Raw genomic sequence first — 23,137 nt, forward strand, 5'->3', positions numbered from 1 at the left:
AATGATGAGAGAATAGTCAGATTGACTGATAACTAAAATAGCAGTGCAGATGGCACTCTTTTGCTAAATGCAGCAATCTATTATAGGTGAAGAATGTGTAGGGAACTTGTGAAAATATGATAGACTTTGTGGCGCAGCAGAAAAAAATCTATGTACCCGAAATCCAGAGGTTGCGAGTTCAAATCCCAGGTGGGATCTTATTGAAAAGTCAGTATGTAATCATATTGTCATTGATTTAAAGATTTTTACACTATTTTAGCTGAACAGCGTATTGTATCACTTACCTTAAATCCCCAATACCATTTCATTACTTCCCTTAAAATGGTTTGGGACACCTGGGACCAACACACGACGGCCAGATGACTGGTAAAATTAATGTCCAGAGAACGTGTTAAAAACGTCCTCGACATTGAAGTACCGGTAACTAGACAAAGCTCCCCCAGAGAACATTCCCTTGGAACCATCATGCAAATTCCTAAGGACTAGTAATTCCTAAGGACTAGTAATTCCTAAGGACTAGTAATTCCTAAGGACTAGTAAGTCCTTAGAACATTCTAAAAAGGGCCTGACATGTCCTGGGAATTTACAGGGAACGACAAAAAAAACATGTTTTAATGTTCCTTGAATGTTCTCAGAACGTCAGTGGGATAACATCTCGCCGAAACCCTTAATGGTACCTAATGTGAATGTTGCCTAATGTCCTCAGGATGTCCCCTGTTTGCTGGGTAGTGATCTTTTGTTTTTGCTTTGTAACACATTTTGTTATGTTGCGAAATTCCTAGAGTAACAAAATTGTTTAGCAGTTTCTTAGTCCACTTTCCTATGTAATTTCTAGAGTAATTACAGTGTTGCGACACAGGTGTTAGAGCGACTTAATGTCAAGTGTTACTGAGTATTTCAGGATATTTATATCTCCCTGTTGGGTAAAAAAAATAATAGCATGTAACTGGTGAGTAAGAAAAGCAAGGGATGAGGGGAGAGGAGGATGGAGGAGTGGGATAGTGGCCTGACAGACCCAGGCCTTTTATCAATTCGATTTGCTCACCTTCTGTGTCCTCTCACCTCATGCATAGTCTCTCGCCTTTTGAAAAAGGTCAAAGTTAATCGAGGAGAGTTGGCAAGGAGAGTGAATATGGATGGAAATGCGCTTGCTTGAATTGAGATGGTCTTTCTCCACTCGCGCATCGTTAGGCAAATTACATTTACAGGGGCGGATCCCAAAATACATGTGTAAAGTGCTCAAAACTAAAAATGGACATTTTTATGGGTAAAACTAGCATATTGTTTTTATACTTGTACACGGTTTTCTCCTCCGACAGTACGACAGCCGATACAGAGGAAGTGTGGCAGATATCAAAACTCTTCTGTGGTAAGATACACGTTTGCTTCCTCGCCAAAAGGAGGCTGTCGGGGAGGGGAGATCCCCTAACCACACTGTGATATAGCCAATGGGCAGTCTCTCACCCCCTCTCTCCCATTCCCTCTCTTTTGAGAGAGCGAGAGACTCAGCAGATAAAAGAGGGGGAGAAAGACGGCGCGATAATCTGCAAACAGATTTCCATGCTTATTACACTAATGATTGCATTATATTTGATGTGGCGGTGGAGGAGGGGGTCCTCTCATCTCCACCGTGCCGCTAAATGATGGAGTAATTTGACTGACCCCTGATCGGGGCCTGCCCACACGTAATTGCATGTCATTCTGACAGTGGGGAGATGGCTGCCATGAAACCAAAGTATTCACCCACCCCACCTCCCTCCCCTCTCCCCCCTTTTCTATTTGTCTGTCATCCTCTCCCTCTCTCTTTCTCCACTCGCTCGTTTTCCTCTCGTCCAACATACTCTCCCTCTCGCTCCGGTGTGTCGCTAGCTCGAGTAAAAATCTGTGGGGGGAAAAAAGCTAACAAAAGAAATATTGCATTAATTTCCAAATGATGATATTACATTTAGCGTGGAGGCATCATATATCAAAACGTGAGAACTACTCTCTTACTGTACGCGCTTCATCTTAATGGTATCGGTGGATGTCAAGGGCATGGCGGAAATTAAATCGGAAAGTGCAGATAGACCAAAGAAGATATTATCTCTTGATGATTGCAGTTTTGATAGGTATTCCAGTGAATTTCATTTTCTCTGGATGGGGAGAAGATGAGTTAGCCCTCACATTTGCTCATTTTTCTTGTACATGATTTATGTGAGTTGAGTATAAAACTTTCCCCACCTCCTTTATCGACGGGGATACACACACACACACACACACACACACACACACACACACACAGGCGTGTGCGCACACACTCACAAACACACACAGGGTGATACATTTATATTGTTGTGTTCCATCTTGACCCAAGTTGTGTGTGTGTGTTTGCCTGTGTGCGCGCACACAAGATGAGGCCAGCGCGGCAGGCGGGCTGCAGGGGGGCAGGCATCAGTGGGAATGATTTCAGGGAGATGGAGGGTGTCATTACTCAGGCTTGTTTACATTCTAAATACCTAATGAAATCTTGTTCCTAATAATGAAAGGAATAAAAGTTTGGGAAATTGTAAAAGTGGTGAAGTTTGAGAAATGAGCCGGGGTCTGTGAAATAACATTTGGGGACAGGAAACGACATTATTATGCAGTGTTCATGCCTGCTGGAGACATGAAGATGAACAGCTCCCAGCCCGTAAAATGTTGTTAGCGCCAGCCTGAAGTATGGCACATGGTAAAAGAGACTCTGGTTCCATATTGCGATTATATATAAAAGTATATCCATATACAACATTATTTTTTATATAAGATGAGAGCCTCGGCAGGAGTGCATATGGGTGTGGAGGCTCCACTGCTGATAACGCAGGGATATACCCCCCCCCCCATATCTATAAAATATATAAATAAACATATTGCTGTGGAACCCCATCTCTGCCCTGATCTTATAGACCGCAATATTAAAAACAGGAATATTACATTTTCAAGGGGTGATGCTGTTGTTTTTACCGCTTCTTTCGGGCACAGGGTGGCTGGCTGGGTTTCGGAGCAACAAATGCAAAACTGAAAATAAATGACTACTTAAAAAATCGAATGAGATGAATAAATGATAAAATCAATAAATAAAAAGCATTCAAGGGGTCATTGTGGTTAGTGGGGATTTGGCATCGGTTCTGAAGGTCTTTATAAATGCAGCCATTTACCATTTGGCCGTTGTCTTATATAGACTGGGCCATTTTATTATAATTTAGATGGTTCCTATGATACCATCTGGCTTGTTTCCCAAATGGTACCCTGTTCCCTATATAGTGCACTACTTTTGACTAGGGACATATGGGCCCTGGTCAAAAGTAGTGCACTAGGGAATACGACGCTATTTGGGACGCAACACTGGGGTGTCCTTTATTTGTCTCTAGTTTTGTTTCGGGCACACAAACGTGGACACATCTACTCATTCAAGGATTTTTCTTTATTTGTATTATTTTTTACATTGTAGAATAATATTGAAGACATCAAAACTATGAAATAACACATATGGAATAATGTAGTAACCAAAAAAGTGTTAAACAAATCAAAATATATTTCATATTTGAGATTCTTTAAAGTTGCCATCCTTTGCCTTGATGACAGCTTTGCAAACTCTTGGTATTCTCTCAACCATCTTCATGAGTAAGGCTTTTCCAACATTCTTGAAGGAGTTCCCACATATGCTGAGCACTTGTTGGCTGCTTTTCCTTCACTCTGCGGTCCAACTCATCCCAAAACATCTCAATTGGATTGAGGTTGGGTGATTGTGGAGGCCAGGTCACCTAATGCAGCACTCCATCACTCTCGTTGGTCAAATAGACCTTACACAGCCTGGAGGTGTGTTTTTGGGTCATTGTCCTGTTGAAAAACAAATGATGGTATACTAAGCGCAATCCAGAAGGGATGGCATATCGTTGCAGCATGCTGTGGTAGCCAGGCTGGTTAAGTGTGACTTAAATTCTAAATAAATCACAGACAGTGTCACCAGCAAAGCACCACCTATTCTCCAAGATGGCGTAGCAGTCGGACGTCTTGTCATGTCGTGTCCCTTGTATATATCTTTAAAAAAAAAATGTAAACATATTTTTCTTCGCATATCTTTTAAAACATTTTGCTAAACCTTAACTTCCAAATACTCTCCTGCAACCAGCCTCACCCAATGTTGCTATTTTTTCTGAAGTATTTATATTTACTTCGGATCCGGATCCCCTCAACTGAAGCTAGCCAGCTAACTACCAGCTATCAGTCAGCAAACCATTGCTAGCGGTCTTCAGCTAACCGGTCATCAGCTAACCTTTAGCTCGGAAAGCTCTCGCCAGTTCGAACAACGCGACTCTATCCAGAGCATAACGGACCTATTATTATTTTTTATCCCCGGATTCCCACCGCAAACTGAACATTTTCAACTGGATCTTCACAACTAGCTAACTAGCTAACCGCAACCCCGGATGATTACTCCTGGCTAGCGTTTCCACCCACTTAGCTTGAAGCTAGCCTGGCCAGAGCTCCTGTGCTACCACCGAAGCATACTCCTGGGCTACAATATCCGGACCCACGACCGGTCTATCGATGTCACCGCATGAAGAGGCATAAACAGACTCACCCCATCGCGACGCCCCCCCAAAGGCTAACTTTCTAGCCCTTGCTATCTCCTTGCTTGCTAATTCGGCCTGCTAACTGCTAGCTTGTTTAGCCCCGGTCCGCTAACTGCTACCTTGTTCAGCCCCGGCCTACTAACTGTTAGCTTGTTAGCACAGGCCTGCTAACCGTCTGAATCAACCGCGTCCCAAACACTCACTGGACCCATATTTACTTTCAATCTCTTTTCGATTTTTAATTTGTTTATACCTTCCGGTAACCTGCCTCACCCAATGTGATACGGAATCGCTATTATTTGTAATTTTTAGAACACACTCAAGAACCTCCAGAAGCTAACTAGCTACAAGCTATTTAGTCATTGTACTCGCCAGTCCAGCTTCCCTGCCCCATCCACCGCTGCCCCCTGGACACTGATCACTTGGCTACGTAGCTGATGCATGCTGGACTGTCCATTAATCACGGTACTCCATTCTGCTTGTTTATGTTTTATCTGTCGGCCCCAGCCGTACTCAGGCTCTGTGTGTAGTTAATCCGACCCTCCCTGCCTAGTCAACGCCATTTTACCTGCCGTTGTTGTGCTAGCTGATTAGCTGTTGTTGTCTCACCTACTGTTTTAGCTACTGTTTTAGCTAGCTCTCCCAATTCAACACCTGTGATTACTGTATGCCTCGCTGTATGTCTCTCTCAAATGTCAATATGCCTTGTATACTGTTGTTCAGGTTAGTTATTGTTTTAGTTTACAATGGAGCCCCTAGTTCCACTCTTCATACCCCTGATACCTCCTTTGTCCCACCTCCCACACATGCGGTGACCTCACCCATTACAACCAGCATGTCCAGAGATACAACCTCTCTCATCATCACCTAGTGCCTGGGCTTACCTCCGCTGCACCCGCACCCCACCATACCCCTGTCTGCGCATTATGCCCTGAATATATTCTACCATGCCCAGAAATCTGCTCCTTTTATTCTCTGTCACCAACGCTCTAGGCGACCAGTTTTGACAGCCTTTAGCCGCGCCCTCATTCTACTCCTCCTCTGTTCCGCGGGTGATGTGGAGGTAAACCCAGGCCCTGCATGTCCCCAGGCACCCTCATTTGTTGACTTCTGTGATCGAAAAAGCCTTGGTTTCATGCATGTCAACATCAGAAGCCTCCTCCCTAAGTTTGTTTTACTCACTGCTTTAGCACACTCTGCTAACCCTGATGTCCTTGCCGTGTCTGAATCCTGGCTCAGGAAGGCCACCAAAAATTCTGAGATTTCCATACCCAACTATAACATTTTCCGTCAAGATAGAACTGCCAAAGGGGGAGGAGTTGCAGTTTACTGCAGAGATAGCCTGCAAAGTAATGTCATACTTTCCAGGTCCATACCCAAACAGTTTGAACTACTAATTCTGAAAATTACTCTCTCCAGAAATAAGTCTCTCACTGTTGCCGCCTGCTACCGACCCCCCTCAGCTCCCAGCTGTGCCCTGGACACCATTTGTGAATTGATCGCCCCCCATCTAGCTTCAGAGTTTGTTCTGTTAGGTGACCTAAACTGGGATATGCTTAACACCCCGGCAGTCCTACAATCTAAGCTAGATGCCCTCAATCTCACACAAATGATCAAGGAACCCACCAGGTACAACCCTAAATCTGTAAACAAGGGCACCCTCATAGACGTCATCCTGACCAACTGGCCCTCCAAATACACCTCTGCTGTCTTCAACCAGGATCTCAGCGATCACTGCCTCATTGCCTGTATCCGCTATGGAGCCGCAGTCAAACGACCACCCCTCATCACTGTCAAACGCTCCCTAAAACACTTCTGTGAGCAGGCCCGGGTATCCTGGAAGGACATTGACCTCATCCCGTCAGTTGAGGATGCCTGGTCATTCTTTAAAAGTAACTTCCTCACCATTTTAGATAAGCATGCTCCGTTCAAAAAATGCAGAACTAAGAATAGATATAGCCCTTGGTTCACTCCAGACCTGACTGCCCTCGACCAGCACAAAAATATCCTGTGGCGGACTACAATAGCATCGAATAGTCCCCGCGATATGCAACTGTTCAGGGAAGTTAGGAACCAATACACGCAGTCAGTCAGGAAAGCTAAGGCCAGCTTCTTCAGGCAGAAGTTTGCATCCTGTAGCTCCAACTCCAAAAAGTTCTGGGACACTGTGAAGTCCATGGAGAACAAGAGCACCTCCTCCCAGCTGCCCACTGCACTGAGGCTAGGTAACACGGTCACCACCGATAAATCCATGATTATCGAAAACTTCAAGCATTTCTCAACAGCTGGCCATGCCTTCCGCCTGGCTACTCCAACCTCGGCCAACAGCTCCGCCCCCCCCGCAGCTACTCGCCCAAGCCTCTCCAGGTTCTCCTTTACCCAAATCCAAATAGCAGATGTTCTGAAAGAGCTGCAAAACCTGGACCCGTACAAATCAGCTGGGCTTGACAATCTGGACCCTCTATTTCTGAAACTATCCGCCGCCATTGTCGCAACCCCTACTACCAGCCTGTTCAACCTCTCTTTCATATCGTCTGAGATCCCCAAGGATTGGAAAGCTGCCGCAGTCATCCCCCTCTTCAAAGGGGGAGACACCCTGGACCCAAACTGTTAAAGACCTATATCCATCCTGCACTGCCTATCTAAGGTCTTCGAAAGCCAAGTCAACAAACAGGTCACTGACCATCTCGAATCCTACCGTACCTTCTCCGCTGTGCAATCTGGTTTCCGAGCCGGCCACGGGTGCACCTCAGCCACGCTCAAGGTACTAAAAGATATCATAACCGCCATCGATAAAAGACAGTACTGTGCAGCCGTCTTCATCGACCTTGCCAAGGCTTTCGACTCACCAAATTCTTATCGGCAGACTCAGTAGCCTCGGTTTTTCGGATGACTCGGGCCGACTCTTTTCTCTGTATATATCAATGATGTTGCTCTTGCTGCGGGCGATTCCCTGATCCACCTCTACGCGGACGACACCATTCTATATACTTCCGGCCTGTCCTTGGACACTGTGCTATCTAACCTCCAAACGAGCTTCAATGCCATACAACACTCCTTCCGTGGCCTCCAACTGCTCTTAAACACTAGTAAAACCAAATGCTTTTCAACCGTTCGCTGCCTGCACCCGCACGCCTGACCAGCATCACCACCCTGGATGGGTCCGACCTTGAATATGTGGACATCTATAAGTACCTAGGTGTCTGGCTAGACTGTAAACTCTCCTTCCAGACTCATATCAAACATCTCCAATCGAAAATCAAATCAAGAGTCGGCTTTCTATTCCGCAACAAAGCCTCCTTCACTCACGCCGCCAAACTTACCCTAGTAAAACTGACTATCCTACCGATCCTCGACTTCGGCAATGTCATCTACAAAATTGCTTCCAACACTCTAATCAGCAAACTGGATGCAGTTTATCACAGTGCCATCCGTTTTGTCACTAAAGCACCTTATACCACCCACCACTGCGACTTGTATGCTCTAGTCGGCTGGCCCTCGCTACATATTCGTCGTCAGACCCACTGGCTCCAGGTCATCTACAAGTCCATGCTAGGTAAAGCTCCGCCTTATCTCAGTTCACTGGTCACGATGGCAACACCCATCCGTAGCACGCGCTCCAGCAGGTGTATCTCACTGATCATGCCTAAAGCCAACACCTTATTTGGCCGCCTTTCGTTCCAGTTCTCTGCTGCCTGTGACTGGAACGAATTGCAAAAATCGCTAAAGTTGGAGACTTTTATCTCCCTCACCAACTTCAAACATCTGCTATCTGAGCAGCTAACCGATCGCTGCAGCTGTACATAGTCTATCGGTAAATAGCCCACCCATTTTTACCTACCTCATCCCCATACTGTTTTTATTTATTTACTTTTCTGCTCTTTTGCACACCAATATCTCTACCTGTACATGACCATCTGATCATTTATCACTCCAGTGTTAATCTGCAAAATTGTAATCATTCGCCTACCTCCTCATGCCTTTTGCACACAATGTATATAGACTTTTATTTTTATTTTTTTCCTACTGTGTTATTGACTTGTTAATTGTTTACTCCATGTGTAACTCTGTTGTCTGTTCACACTGCTATGCTTTATCTTGGCCAGGTTGCAGTTGCAAATGAGAACTTGTTCTCAACTAGCCTACCTGGTTAAATAAAGGTGAAATATATATATATATATTTTTTTTAAAACCTCCATGCTTCACGGTGGTAACCACACATGCAGAGAACCAAAAATCTAATTTGGACTCATCATTCTAAAGGACAGATTTACACCGGTCTAATGTCCATTGCTTATGTTTCTTGGTACAAGCAAGTCTCTTCTTCCTATTGGTGTCCTTTAGTAGTGGTTTATTCGCAGCAGTTCGACCATGAAGGCCTGATTCACGCAGTCTCCTCTGAACAGTTGATGTTGATGTGTCTGTTACTTCAACTCTGTGAAGCGTTTATTTGGGCTGCAATTTCTGAGGCTGGTAACTAATGAACCTATCCTCTGCAGCAGAGGTAACTCTGGGTCTTCCTTTCCTGTGTCGGTCCTCATGAGAGCCAGTTTCATCATAACGCTTGACGGTTTTTGCGACTGCACTTGACACTTCAAAAGTTCTGAAGTTTCCAGATTGACTGACCTTCATGTCTTAAAGTATTGATGGACTGTCATTTCTCTTTGCTTATTTGAGCTGTTCTTGCCATAATATGGACTTGCTCTTTTACCAAATGGGGCTATCTTCTGTATACCACCCCTACCTTGTCACAACACAACTGATTGAGCATACCTGTTAATTGAAATGCATTCCACGTGACTACCTAATGAAGCTGGTTGAGAGAATGCCAAGTCTGTGCAAAGCTGTCATTAAGGCAAAGGGTGGCTACTTTGAAGAATCTCAAATATAAAATATATTTTGATTTGTTTAACAATTTTTTTGCTTACAACATGATTCCATATGTGTTATTTGATTGTTTTGATGTCTTCGCTATTATTCTACATTGTAGAGAATAGTACAAGTAAAGAAAAGCCCTTGAATGAGTAGGTGTGTCCAAACTTTTGACTGGTACTGTTTGTGGAGAAGGGAGATGGATGTAAAGGGAGTTAAATTAAAAAAGAAGAGAACAGAGAGAGATGCTCCGTCCTAGTGGTGTCTTAGCGTCTTAGTTACCGCTCCCTTCAGCCCTCTCTCGTCTTCACCCCGCTAAAACCCCACTTCTTTACTAGAACTGGAACTCTGCTTCTTTAAAAATAAAGAAAACCCTTGAATGATTAGGTGTTTACAAACTTTTGACTTGTACTGTATGTGCATGTGTGTGCGTGTGTTATGGTCACAGGCAGTCCGGAATTGGATTATGAAGTGTTAGTTGTGGTTGAAATAAAGGAGTGATCTCTCCTCTCTCTTCTTTGCTTCTCTTCTCCTCCCTCTCTCCTCTGTTCTCCTCTTCTCCTCCGTTCTCAGGTCTGTCGAAGGGAAGGCGGGGGGGTTACAGGTTATGACTTCTGCTGACTCCAGTACTCAACTAATCAAGATGAGCCTCTCTCTTTCGCCCTCTCTCACTCCTCCATTCTTTCCCCTGCCAAGTGGAGCGGCCGAAATTGAATATAGTCTAATAAAAATCTAAGGACTGACAGAGGGAGATAGAGGAGGTGGTGTGGCGGACCGGCGTGGAGGTGTCCATCCGTTAAAATAAAGGGAGTGCAAGAGAGAGAGAAGGGGGGGAGTAAGAGGGATAGAAGAGAGGGAGAGGCTAACCTTGATGGCTGAGTGAACAGGGAAGACGGACCAGACAGTTTGTCGTAACCCAGCTGTTTGATCTTGCCTGGCTGGTGCAATGGAATAGTCCCAAAAGTCATTCAAAAACAGACTGGCCAAAGGTAGAGAAAAAATGTCCTGATATATACATTAAGTGTACAAAACATTAACACCTGCTCTTTCCATGACAGACTGACCAGGTAAATCCAGGTGAAAGCTATGATACCTTACTGATGCCACTTGTTAAATCCACTTGAAGTGTAGATGAAGGGGACTTTGTATTTATTTAACCTTTTATTTAACTAAGCAAGTCAGTTAAGAACAACTTCTTATTTACAATGACGGCCTACGCTGGTCAAACCCTGACGATGTAGGGCCAATTGTGCGCCGTCGTATGGGAATCCATGAGGCTGAGGCTGTTCTGAGGGCAAACGGGGAGGGGTGCATGTCAATATTAGGAAGGTGTTCCTAATGTTTTGTACACTCTGTGTATGTGTGCTAGTTTGTCTCTCTGTGTGTGCGTGTTCGTTTGTGTGTATTCCGTGATCTCCTTAGTGGTCTGGGTCCTTATTCCCTAATGTAAAAACACTTGTATTATCCTCTCAGACTACTCTCTCTCTCTCCCCACACCGCCGTAAATTGACACTTGTTGTGCTTCTGGTGGACAGCGGGGTCGATAGATAATACCAGTGAGCAGGAAAACATTGTCTGCAGACAGTGTCTGTGGCCTAACCCTCCCTGACCTACCCTGACCCCTCTTACTGGTTTAAAAGCTTTGAAAAGCTTAAAGGGTCAATCTGTGATTGTTACATTATTTTTTTGACTTTTAAATGAATTATATATATCCATTGCTTCCATGTAACTTATAAATGCCTCATGAGCTTAGTTCAGTGTTGTTGTTGTTTGAGCTGCGGATTTCCCCTTTAAGAATATTATATTGTGTTTGTTGTCTGGCTGAACTTTCTTAGGCCCTAATAGCTTCAGAGACAGTGGACAGGAATAGTCTACTCGTTTCCCGCCTTTGTTTTGACTCTTAATGCCATCTTTGTTGTTTAGTAAATAATGTTATACAAGCAGAGGCCTGAGAGCTGATGGGTTTCTTTCTACATATATGATTTAAGTGTACATTTATGTGTTGATGATACACTGAGGCCATGGACAGTATATATTAGAGGTCGACCGATTAATCGGATTGGCCGATTTCAAGTTTTCATAACAATCGGAAATCGGTATTTTTGGACACCGATTTGGCCAATTTATTTAAAAAAATTACACCTTGATTTAACTAGACAAGTCAGTTAAGAACACATTCTTATTTTCAATGACGGCCTAGGAGCGGTGGGTTAACTGCGTTGTTCAGGGGCAGAACGACAGATTTTTACCTTCTTAGCTCAGGGATTCAATCTTCCAACCTTACAGTTAACTAGTCCAACGCTCTAACCACCTGCCTCTCATTGCACTCCACAAGGAGCCTGCCTGTTAAGGGAATGCAGTAAGAAGCCAAAATCAAATCAAATCAAATTTTATTTGTCACATACACATGGTTAGCAGATGTTAATGCGAGTGTAGTGAAATGCTTGTGCTTCTAGTTCCGACAATGCAGTAATAACCAACAAGTAATCTAACTAACAATTCCAAAACTACTGTCTTATACACAGTGTAAGGGGATAAAGAATATGTACATAAGGATATATGAATGAGTGATGGTACAGAGGAGCATAGGCAAGATACAGTAGATGGTATCGAGTACAGTATATACATATGAGATGAGTATGTAAACAAAGTGGCATAGTTAAAGTGGCTAGTGATACATGTATTACATAAGGATGCAGTCGATGATATAGAGTACAGTATATACGTATGCATATGAGATGAATAATGTAGGGTAAGTAACATTATATAAGGTAGCATTGTTTAAAGTGGCTAGTGATATATTTACATCATTTCCCATCAATTCCCATTATTAAAGTGGCTGGAGTTGAGTCAGTGTCAGTGTGTTGGCAGCAGCCACTCAATGTTAGTGGTGGCTGTTTAACAGTCTGATGGCCTTGAGATAGAAGCTGTTTTTCAGTCTCTCGGTCCCAGCTTTGATGCACCTGTACTGACCTCGCCTTCTGGATGATAGCGGGGTGAACAGGCAGTGGCTCGGGTGGTTGATGTCCTTGATGATCTTTATGGCCTTCCTGTAACATCGGGTGGTGTAGGTGTCCTGGAGGGCAGGTAGTTTGTCCCCGGTGATGCGTTGTGCAGACCTCACTACCCTCTGGGCCTTACGGTTGTGGGCGGAGCAGTTGCCGTACCAGGCGGTGATACAGCCCGCCAGGATGCTCTCGATTGTGCATCAGTGTTGTCATCAGGTAAGTTGCTAGCTAGCATTAAACTTATCTTATAAAAAACATAAAAAACAATCAATGAATCAATCAATCATAATCACTAGTTAACTACACGTGGTTGATGATATTACTAGTTTATCTAGCGTGTCCTGCGTTGCATATAATCGATGCGGTGCACATTCGCGAAAAAGGACTGTCATTGCTCCAACGTGTACCTAACCATAAACATCAATGCCTTTCTTAATCAATACACAAGTATATATTTTTAAACCTGCATATTTAGTTAATATTGCCTGCTAACATGAATTTCTTTTAACTAGGTAAATTGTGTCACTTCTCTTGCAACAGAGTCAGGGTATATGCAGCAGTTTGGGCTGCCTGGCTCGTTGTGAACTGTGTGAAGACCATTTCCATCTTACAAAGACAGCCAACTTCGCCAACCGGGGGATGATTTAACAAAAGAGCATTTGTGGAAAAAAGCACAATCGTTGCACAATCAATGCCTTTCTTAAAATCAATACACAGAAGTATACATTTTTTTAAACCTGCATATTTAGCTAAAAGAAATCCAGGTTAGCAGGCAATATTAACCAGGTAAAAATGTGTCACTTATCTTGCGTTCATTGCACGCAGAGTCAGGGTATATGCAGCAGTTTGGGCCGCCTGGCTCGTTGCGAACTAATTTGCCAGAATTTTACATAATTATGACATAACATTGAAGGTTGTACAATGTAACAGCAATATTAGACTTAGGGATGCCACCCTTTAGATAAAATACGGAACGATTTCACTGAAATAATAAACGTTTTGTTTTCGAAATGATAGTTTCCGCATTCGACCATATTAATGACCAAAGGCTCGTATTTCTGTGTGCTATTATGTTATAATTAAGTCTATGATTTGATATTTGTTAGAGCAGTCTGACTGAGCGATGGTAGGCAGCAGCAGGCTCGTAAGCATTCATTCAAACAGCACTTTCGTGCGTTTTGCCAGCAGCTCTTCGCAATGCTTCAAGCATTGAGCTGTTTATGACTTCAAGCCTATCAACTCCCGAAATTAGGCTGTTGTAACCGATGTGAAATGGCTAGCTAGTTAGCGGGGTGCACGCTAATAGTGTTTCAAACGTCACTCGCTCTGAGACTTGGAGTAGTTGTTCACCTTGCTCTGCAAGGGCCGCGGATTTTGTGGAGCAATGGTTAACGATGCTTCGAGGGTGGCTGTTGTCGATGTGTTCCTGGTTCGAGCCCAGGTAGGGGCGAGGAGAGGGGCGGAAGCTATACTGTTACACTGTTAATACTAAAGTGCCTATAAGAACATCCAATAGTCAAATGTATATGAAATACAAATGGTATAGAGAGAAATAGTCCTAAACTACTACATTAACTACAACCTAAAACCTCTTACCTGGGAATATTGAAGACATTTTAAAAGGAACCACCAGCTTTCACATGTTCTGAGCAAGGAACTTTAAATGTTAGCTTTTTTACATGGCACATATTGCACTTTTACTTTCTTCTCCAACACTTTGTTTTTGCGTTATGTAAACCAAATTGAACATGTTTAATTATTTATTTGAGGCTAAATTGAATTTTATTGATGTATTATATTAAGTTAAAATAAGTGTTCATTCAGTATTGTTGTAATTATTACAAGTAAATGTAAAAAAAAAAGTACAATTAGTCGGTATCTGCTTTTTTTTGGGTCCCACAATAATCGGTATCGGTATCGGCGTTGAAAAATCATAATCGGTCGACCTCTAGTATATATACAGGTACAGTGCCTTGCGAAAGTATTCGGCCCCCTTGAACTTTGCGACCTTTTGCCACATTTCAGGCTTCAAACATAAACATATAAAACTGTATTTTTTTGTGAAGAATCAACAACAAGTGGGACACAATCGTGAAGTGGAACGACATTTATTGGATATTTCAAACTTTTTTAACAAATCAAAAACTGAAAAATTGGGCGTGCAAAATTATTCAGCCCCTTTACTTTCAGTGCAGCAAACTCTCTCCAGAAGTTCAGTGAGGATCTCTGAATGATCCAATGTTGACCTAAATGACTAATGATGATAAATACAATCCACCTGTGTGTAATCAAGTCTCCGTATAAATGCACCTGCACTGTGATAGTCTCAGAGGTCCGTTAAAAGCGCATCATGAAGAACAAGGAACACACCAGGCAGGTCCGAGGTACTGTTGTAAAGAAGTTTAAAGCCGGATTTGGATACAAAAAGATTTCCCAAGCTTTAAACATCCCAAGGGGCACTGTGCAAGCGATAATATTGAAATGGAAGGAGTATCAGACCACTGCAAATCTACCAAGACCTGGCCGTCCCTCTAAACCTTCAGCTCATACAAGGAGAAGACTGATCAGAGATGCAGCCAAGAGGCCCATGATCACTCTGGATGAACTGCAGAGATCTACAGCTGAGGTGGGAGACTCTGTCCATAGGACAACAATCAGTCGTATATTGCACAAATCTGGCCTTTATGGAAGAGTGGCAAGAAGAAAGCCATTTCTTAAAGATATCCATAAAAAGTGTTGTTTAAAGTTTGCCACAAGCCACCTGGGAGACACACCAAACATGTGGAAGAAGGTGCTCTGGTCAGATGAAACCAAAATTGAACTTTTTGGCAACAATGCAAAATGTTATGTTTGGCGTAAAAGCAACACAGCTCATCACCCTGAACACACCATCCCCACTGTCAAACATGGTGGTGGCAGCATCATGGTTTGGGCCTGCTTTTCTTCAGCAGGGACAGGGAAGATGGTTAAAATTGATGGGAAGATGGATGGAGCCAAATACAGGACCATTCTGGAAGAAAACCTGATGGAGTCTGCAAAAGACCTGAGACTGGGACGGAGATTTGTCTTCCAACAAGACAATGATCCAAAACATAAAGCAAAATCTACAATGGAATGGTTCAAAAATAAACATATCCAGGTGTTAGAATGGCCAAGTCAAAGTCCAGACCTGAATCCAATCGAGAATCTGTGGAAAGAACTGAAAACTGCTGTTCACAAATGCTCTCCATCCAACCTCACTGAGCTCGAGCTGTTTTGCAAGGAGGAATGGGAAAAACTTCAGTCTTTCGATGTGCAAAACTGATAGAGACATACCCCAAGCGACTTACAGCTGTAATCGCAGCAAAAGGTGGCGCTACAAAGTATTAACTTAAGGGGGCTGAATAATTTTGCACGCCCAATTTTTCAGTTTTTGATTTGTTAAAAAAGTTTGAAATATCCAATAAATGTCGTTCCACTTCATGATTGTGTCCCACTTGTTGTTGATTCTTCACAAAAAAATACAGTTTTATATCTTTATGTTTGAAGCCTGAAATGTGGCAAAAGGTCGCAAAGTTCAAGGGGGCCGAATACTTTCGCAAGGCACTGTAACTGCATGAGTATATAGGAGTCTCCCGTAAATTGGGTTGAGATCTGGTGGCTGAGACTGCCAGGTTTACATCGTTTTCATGCTCATCTAACCGTTCACTGACCACTCATGCACCAGGGACATAGCCATGGTAGCTAAAATAATGGCCTGCCCCCTTAGTTAACTCTGGAAGCACCTGCTTTCAATATATTTTGTATCCCTAAGTTACTCAAGTGTTTCCATTATTTTGGCAGTCACCTGTACATACAGTAAAAGAAGTGGAAGAATAATATTATATTATAATAATATTCACATTTGGATTTTGTTTTTCATGTAAAGTGAGTGAAATGAAGAACAAGGTGTTCATACGAGACGCGTGCCAAGATGCATGGGGCGGCAGGTAGCCTAGTGGTTAAGCTCGTTGGGCCAGTAACCGAAAAGTTGCTGGTTCAAATCCCAAATCTGTTGATTTGTCCTTGAGCAAGACACTTAACCCCACTGGCTCCTGTAAGTCGCTCTGCTAAATGACTAAAATTAAAATGTAAATGTCGTTCTGAGTCCCGAATAGCACCCTATGGTCAAAAGTAGTGCACTACATAGGGAATAGGGTGCCAGTTGAGTCTTAACCTGTTTTTTTTTGGCCCTCTGATCGGTTTGCTAGGACACTGAAGCTGGAATAATGGCTTAAGTCTCCCACTCAACCCACTGGTACTGGTTGTCTATGGGTGAGAAGAACAGAGATAAATACTGGAGGGATAGAGGGAGAGGTGGAAACAGAGGGGAGGTAGAGAGTGGAAGAGAGAGGGATAGTGATAGAGCAAGGGGTGGTGTAGAAGAAGAGAGAGGGGAGGTGGCAGGGAGGGATGAAAGGACCTTTCACTGTCTTTACACGGTCAGCCAGAGGATCTGCTGAGACAATGGAGAGAAATCCCCACGGCTGTGACCAAGAAGAGGGCCTCACGCCAGACAGACCTGGAGAGAGAGTGCGGGTTAGAGCGAGAGGTGCAAACCTGATGGCACGTGAACCTGATGATGAGTGTGTGTGTAATTGGCTTAGGCTGCCGAGCGGATCAGTGTCCTCTGTGTGTGGAGATAATAGACTAGAGGGAGGCTGGAGGACTGGAGCAGCAGAGAGAGAGAAGAGGCCCCTACCAGGTCTACCAGGTCCTGCATGGATGGACCTCCACCCCTCGTTTAGGCCCCTACACCTGGATGAACACACACGCAAGTACACACAGGCGCGTAGATGTGCATACATGAACGAACGCATGGACACACACACACACCATCCTCCTCTCTGTTCTCACACCCTGCTCTTCACACTATAGGCTTTATTTAACATTGAACACACATTTTTATAGTTGAACAAATACATTTTTCTTGTTTAACACACCGTAGCTATCTAAAGTGGTGGTTAGCTGTACCTCGAAGTAACGAAACCCTGAACTAAATCTAAATGACGCCGATACATCTACTCCAGGTGTTCACATGACAAGGTTTAATCTATTGAAAGTGTGTTTAATTTGGTGATTATCTGGTGATTGTAAATCTGTGGGGGGTATTTGTGTTCCCGCCTACATGTTTGTGTGTATGCTCCTGTTTTACTATACTGTTTTACTATACTTCTGAGTACCAGAAGTCCTCACTAGAATAGTAAACCAAGGAAAGTGAGGACATTTTGCCGGTCCTCACAAGGAAAACGGCTATTTTAGGTTTGGGGTTAAAGTTAGGGTCAGGTTTAAGGGAAAATAAGATTTTGAATTAGAATCTATTGTTTCTCCCCAAAAGGCATAGTAAAATAAACGTGTGTGTGTGAGTGAGTGAGGCAGGTTAGATGTGTGCTCTGTAACAGAGAGGATGTGTGTACCGGTGAGAGGCGGGTCACAGCAGGACTGTTCTCCCGGGCGCCTGTCAATCAAACCAGGATCTGATCAGGCTGTCAGATGGCGTCGCCCCCCCCATTTGAAATGACAATAACAACAATCAGACAAACATTAAAACGACATGAAAGCCTCTTTTCGCTCTCGCTCTCTCTCTCCCCGTTCTCCTGCTTTTCATCTGCGGGGAGTTGTGAGGAGGAGAAGTGAAACTTTTTCTCTTGTTGGGCGGGCAACGCGCACGCACAAAGACACATGAACACACACACACACTCGCCCCTGCGGCTCTCATGGTGTGATTTTTCACGAAGGAGGGAGAGAGACAAACTGGGCTACTCTACCTCTCTTTTTTCCCTCTCTTTCTACTGTTTTTTTATTGCCGTTTGATTGGCCAGAGTCTAATTGAAGGGCCAAGCAATTTCAGATGCAGCGGGCATCGCAGGGACCCAGCTGGAGGTTTGGAAGTTTGGGAGGCGAGCGTTGCCTCTGGGGAGGACAATTAAAGTTTTTTTAAATTTTATTGTTAATGAATTACGCAGAATGAATCGCGTTCTCTCATTTGTTCTCGCTCATTCTCTCTCGTTCGTTGTCTGTCTGTTTGAAATACGGACGCAGAAGAGCCTGTGGTCTGTGCTCTACCTAAGCCAGAGAGAGCATGGTACACACACACACACACACACACGGGCAAGCATCAAAATGAAAGTTGGATCAAGGATCAAAGGTGAAGGCATTGTAGTAGATTGGTTGAATGAGAGAGCAATTGAACAGGTTGTGGCGCAAACAAGCCTTTTTGTGATTGAGCTCATTGATGTCAGATAGGGATGACAGATGTGTCACAAATACAGACACAGCTGGGAGGCTCTGGCCTTGTACCTGACGCTGCATATATATCCCTCAGTGTTCAATTAACTATAAAATGCATTTTGTTACAAGGTCATTTTGTTTTAGACAGTCCAACACAAAAAAACAGTATATTGTATAAAGCTATTGGATTCCATTTGCTGTGTATTAGAATGTTGACTTGAAATGTTTAGTCGGTTTGTGTTGTTTAAAGGCATGTCTGGGCGTGTGCTTCATTTAGGCCTACTTTGTCTTGGTCAGTAAAGCTCTCTCCCTATTGCTCTTTTTCGTTCTCTTTCTCTCTCTTTCTCTCTTTCTCTCAATTCAATTTCAATTTAAGGGCTTTATTGGCATGGGAAACATGGTAACATCGCCAAAGCAAGTGAAGGAGATAATAAACAAAAGTGAAATCAACAATAAAAATGAACAGTAAACATTACACTCACAAAAGTTCCAAAAAGAATGAACACATTTCAAATGTCATATTATGTGCAAATAACTTAACATACATTTGCGTTGTATTTAAATGGTGTTTGTTCGCTACTGGTTGCCCGTTTCTTGTGGCAACAGGTCACAAATCTAGCTGCTGTGATTGCACACTGTGGTATTTGGGAGTTTATCAAAATTGGGGTTGTTTTCATTTTTTTTGTCTATATGTTAGCTGAGGGAAATATGTCTCTCTAATATGGTCAAAGATTTGGCAGGAGGTTAGGAAGTGCAGCTCAGTTTCCACCTCATTTTGTGGGCAGTGTGCACATAGCCTGTCTTCTCTTGAGAAACTGGTCTGCCTTTGGCGGCCTTTCTCAATAGCAAGGCTATACTCACTGAGTCTGTACAAAGCTTAAGCTTTCCTTAATTTTGGGTCAGTCACAGTGGTCCAGTATTCTGCCACTGTGTACTCTGTGTTTATGGCCAAATAGCATTCTAGTTTGCTCAGTTTTTTTGTTGTTAATTCTTTCCAATGTGTCAAGTAATTATCTTTTTATTTTCTCATGATTTGGTTGGGTCTAATTGTGTTGCTGTCCTGTGGCCATGTGGGGTCTGTTTGTGAACAGGTTCATCTCTTTGTAGGTGATGGTAAGGTTTGGGAATTGCTTCCTTTTAGGTGGTTGTATAATTTAATGGCTCTTTTCTGGATTTTGATAATTAGTGGGTATTGGCCTAATTCTGCTCTGCGTGCATTATTTGGTGTTTTACGTTGTACACAGAGGGTATTTTTTGTAGAATTCTGCATGCGGATTCTCAATTTGGTGTTTATCCCATTTTGTTAATTCTTGGTTGGTGAGCGGACCCCAGACTTTACAACCATAAAGGGCGCAATGGGTTCTATAACTGATTCAAGTATTTTGAGCCAGATCCTAATTGGTAAGTCAAATTTTATGTTCCTTTTGATGGCAGAGAAGTCCCTTCTTGCCTTGTCTCTCAGCTCGTTCAAAACTTTGTGGAAGTTACCTGTGGCGCTGATGTTTAGGTCGAGGTAAGTATAATTTTTAGTGTGCTCTAGGGCAACGGTGTCTAGATTAAATCTGTATTTGTGGTCCTGGCAACTGGACCTTTTTTGGAACCCGATTCTTTTGTCTTACTGAGATTTCCTGTCAGGGCTCAGGTCTGACAGAATCTGTGCAGAATATCTAGGTGCTGCTGTAGGCCCTCCTTGGTTGGACAGAAGCACCAGATCATCAGAAACAGTAGACATTTGACTTCAGATTCTCGTATGGTAAGGCTGGGTGATGCAGACTGTTCTAGTGCTATCGCCTATTCGTTGATATATATGTTGAAGAGGGTTGGGCTTAAGCTGAATCCCTGTCTCACCCCATGCTCCTGTAGAATGAATGTGTGTTTTCTTGCCAATTTTAACCACACACTTATTATTTGTGTACATGGATTTTATAATGTCGTATGTTTTCCCCAACACCACTTTCCATCAATTTGTATAGCAGATCCTCTTGCCAAATTGAGTCAAAATCAACAAAGCATGAGAAGACTTTGCCTTTGTTTTGGTTTGTTTGTTTGTTTGTTTGTCAATTAGGGTGTCCAGGGTGAATATGTGGTCTGTCATACTGTAATTTGGTAAAAAGCCAATTTGACATTTGCTCAGTACATTGTTTTCACTGAGGAAATGTACGAGTCTGCTGTGATAATGATAATGAAAAGGATTTCCCCAAGGTTGCATATCCTGGAAGATGCCAGAGCTAAGGATGTTGTTAAATGGTTTAAGTATAGCCAATTGGAAATTGTGGCCTGTATATTTTATCATTTCATTGAGGACACCATCAACACAACAGGCATTTTTTGGTTGGAGGGTTTGTATTTTGTCCTGTTGATAAATCAATGTAATCTCTCTCTCTCTCCCTTCCTCTTTCAGCCTCTGTCTCCCCCACTGTCTCTCTTTCTCACTCTCTCTCTACCTCTGTCAGTATCTCTGTTCTCCTGGCCATCGAGTAACTTTGATTGGAACTCAACTGGAATAACCGCCGTGCCAAGCCACGCGCTGTCTTGGCACAGGATCCATTTTCATCATTTGACATGTTTATTTAACCGTTATATTAAGCTCTGCATTTGTCACGTTACGAACCAAACAGGGGCTGGCTATTCTTCATATCATTTCCCTCTTCTTTTCTTCCCCGTGTGTAAATACACATGGTGTTATATGGCAGAAGCCTCGGGGGCAGTGTAAACAAATGCAAATGTTTTTAGTTTTTTTGAATGACTAACTAAGATGATTGAAATGCACCATTATTATCCAGGACAACTTAAGCTCTGTGATGTTTCTGCCGACTGGTTGTTATGCATCACGACAAAGTGTTATTGTAATCACTGTTGTACTGGATGGTGAGGGGGGTTTGTGCTTGTTAGTGTTGTGGATACTTGTTAGTGTTGTGGCAAGGAAACAAAACACGAAGTGGACTTAACTTCTTTAGGAAAACAGGCCTAATGTTGGAAACAAACATTATGTTGTCATCCAGAGTCACATTTATTTATTTTCCAAGCTATAAGCACGCAATATTTTATATACAGTAGGTGTTTAAAGGACCAAAGAGTTTGGTCTGATTCGTGTTGAAATTTTTGCCATGGAAGAAATATTGCAATACTGGTATCGTCACAGTCCGTGTGGGTGGGTGTAGGGGTGGGCGCGGGCGCCCAAGTGTGTATGTTTGGACCCTGGGTGTTCTCCTGCCACTCAGTCATCTCTCCCAGTCTGATTGATAATTACAGCTGTCTGACAGTCCCAGTCCTACTGAGTTTGATCCACACTGTCACCTCCACCAACGGGAACAAAACCCTGCACCCCGCCACTCTCAAAGACCCACTCGGAGACTAACCCATGTTTTTAAAAAGGTGGGGAATATCAAGTTTCTTTATATCAAGAGATGGGGGTTGATGTGTTTGTCATCTAAGACATAGCCGAGTGACACTTTTACATTAAAGGGGGTCATTATATTTTCCCGGCTGCCACGAAAAGTGACGTTTTTTACAAAGTGACAAGTTTACAGTTTGATAAATCAAATTTATGCGAGATGAGGAGAATGCATGGCGGGCTGTCAGCGGTGGGGCCCGCACCTCTCTCGCCCGCTAAATGATACTCCCAGGCACCACATTCGAATTCCATCCCATTAGCATTTAATTTCTCCTCTAATCCTACACATCCTGTGTATGTGTGTGTGTCTGTTTGTGTGCACGTGCGTGGCTTGCAGTATAACAAGACCGCACCTTGCTTCCCAGAGAGCAATCTGAAGCAGCGGGCCGGGCTTTATAATGCTTTCACCCCGATGACTATCATTCTTCCTTGACAATTAAGACTCCTCAAATCTAATAGCAGAGATATTGGAATTACACCCGGCCCTTTGAGGCATGTCAAAACGCTGCTCAGCCCGCCTCCCGATACAGCTGTCAAAGCAGTAGGCACGCAAGCACACACACCTATGCATACGCAAGCACACACATGCTCCCACATGTATACTCACATGTATACTGTTGTATACTGTATACTGTTCAAATTCACACCCACACACCCACTACAGGACAGAACTATCATGACTCTTTTATATCTCCCACTTAAATGTGCTCTGTTTTTCTTCTCTCGAAAGACTTGTTACTGGCGCTTTTCTTTCATCTTTCCTTTCATACCCCTTGAGTGCGTCGCTTTTCAGAGAGAGAAAAGTGCTTTTTATTTGGTGGTGCTGCAGATGCTCTGCCCCCAGTGTGCTGTTCTGTTGACTCTCGTCTGAAACCCACAGTAAACGCTCCTTCGTCAAGTTCCAAGGGCCATAGGGGTGTAATCATTGTACTCCAAATAAGTAATAACCACATAACTGAAAAAAGCTATTTATACATAAGGCTAGTTAAGTGTTAAATGTTCACACCAGAGAATATGTTTCA

General features: G+C 43.2%; 1 protein-coding gene across 1 annotated transcript in view; it reads left to right on the forward strand.

Annotated features, from left to right (window-relative positions):
* Nucleotides 1-23,137, forward strand: part of rsrc1 (arginine/serine-rich coiled-coil 1) — a 233,330-nt gene that overhangs the window by 78,732 nt on the left and 131,461 nt on the right. The window lies entirely within an intron of this gene.

The sequence above is a fragment of the Oncorhynchus tshawytscha genome, linkage group LG14 (genome assembly GCF_018296145.1).
Source record: "Oncorhynchus tshawytscha isolate Ot180627B linkage group LG14, Otsh_v2.0, whole genome shotgun sequence".
Lineage (NCBI taxonomy): Eukaryota > Metazoa > Chordata > Actinopteri > Salmoniformes > Salmonidae > Oncorhynchus > Oncorhynchus tshawytscha.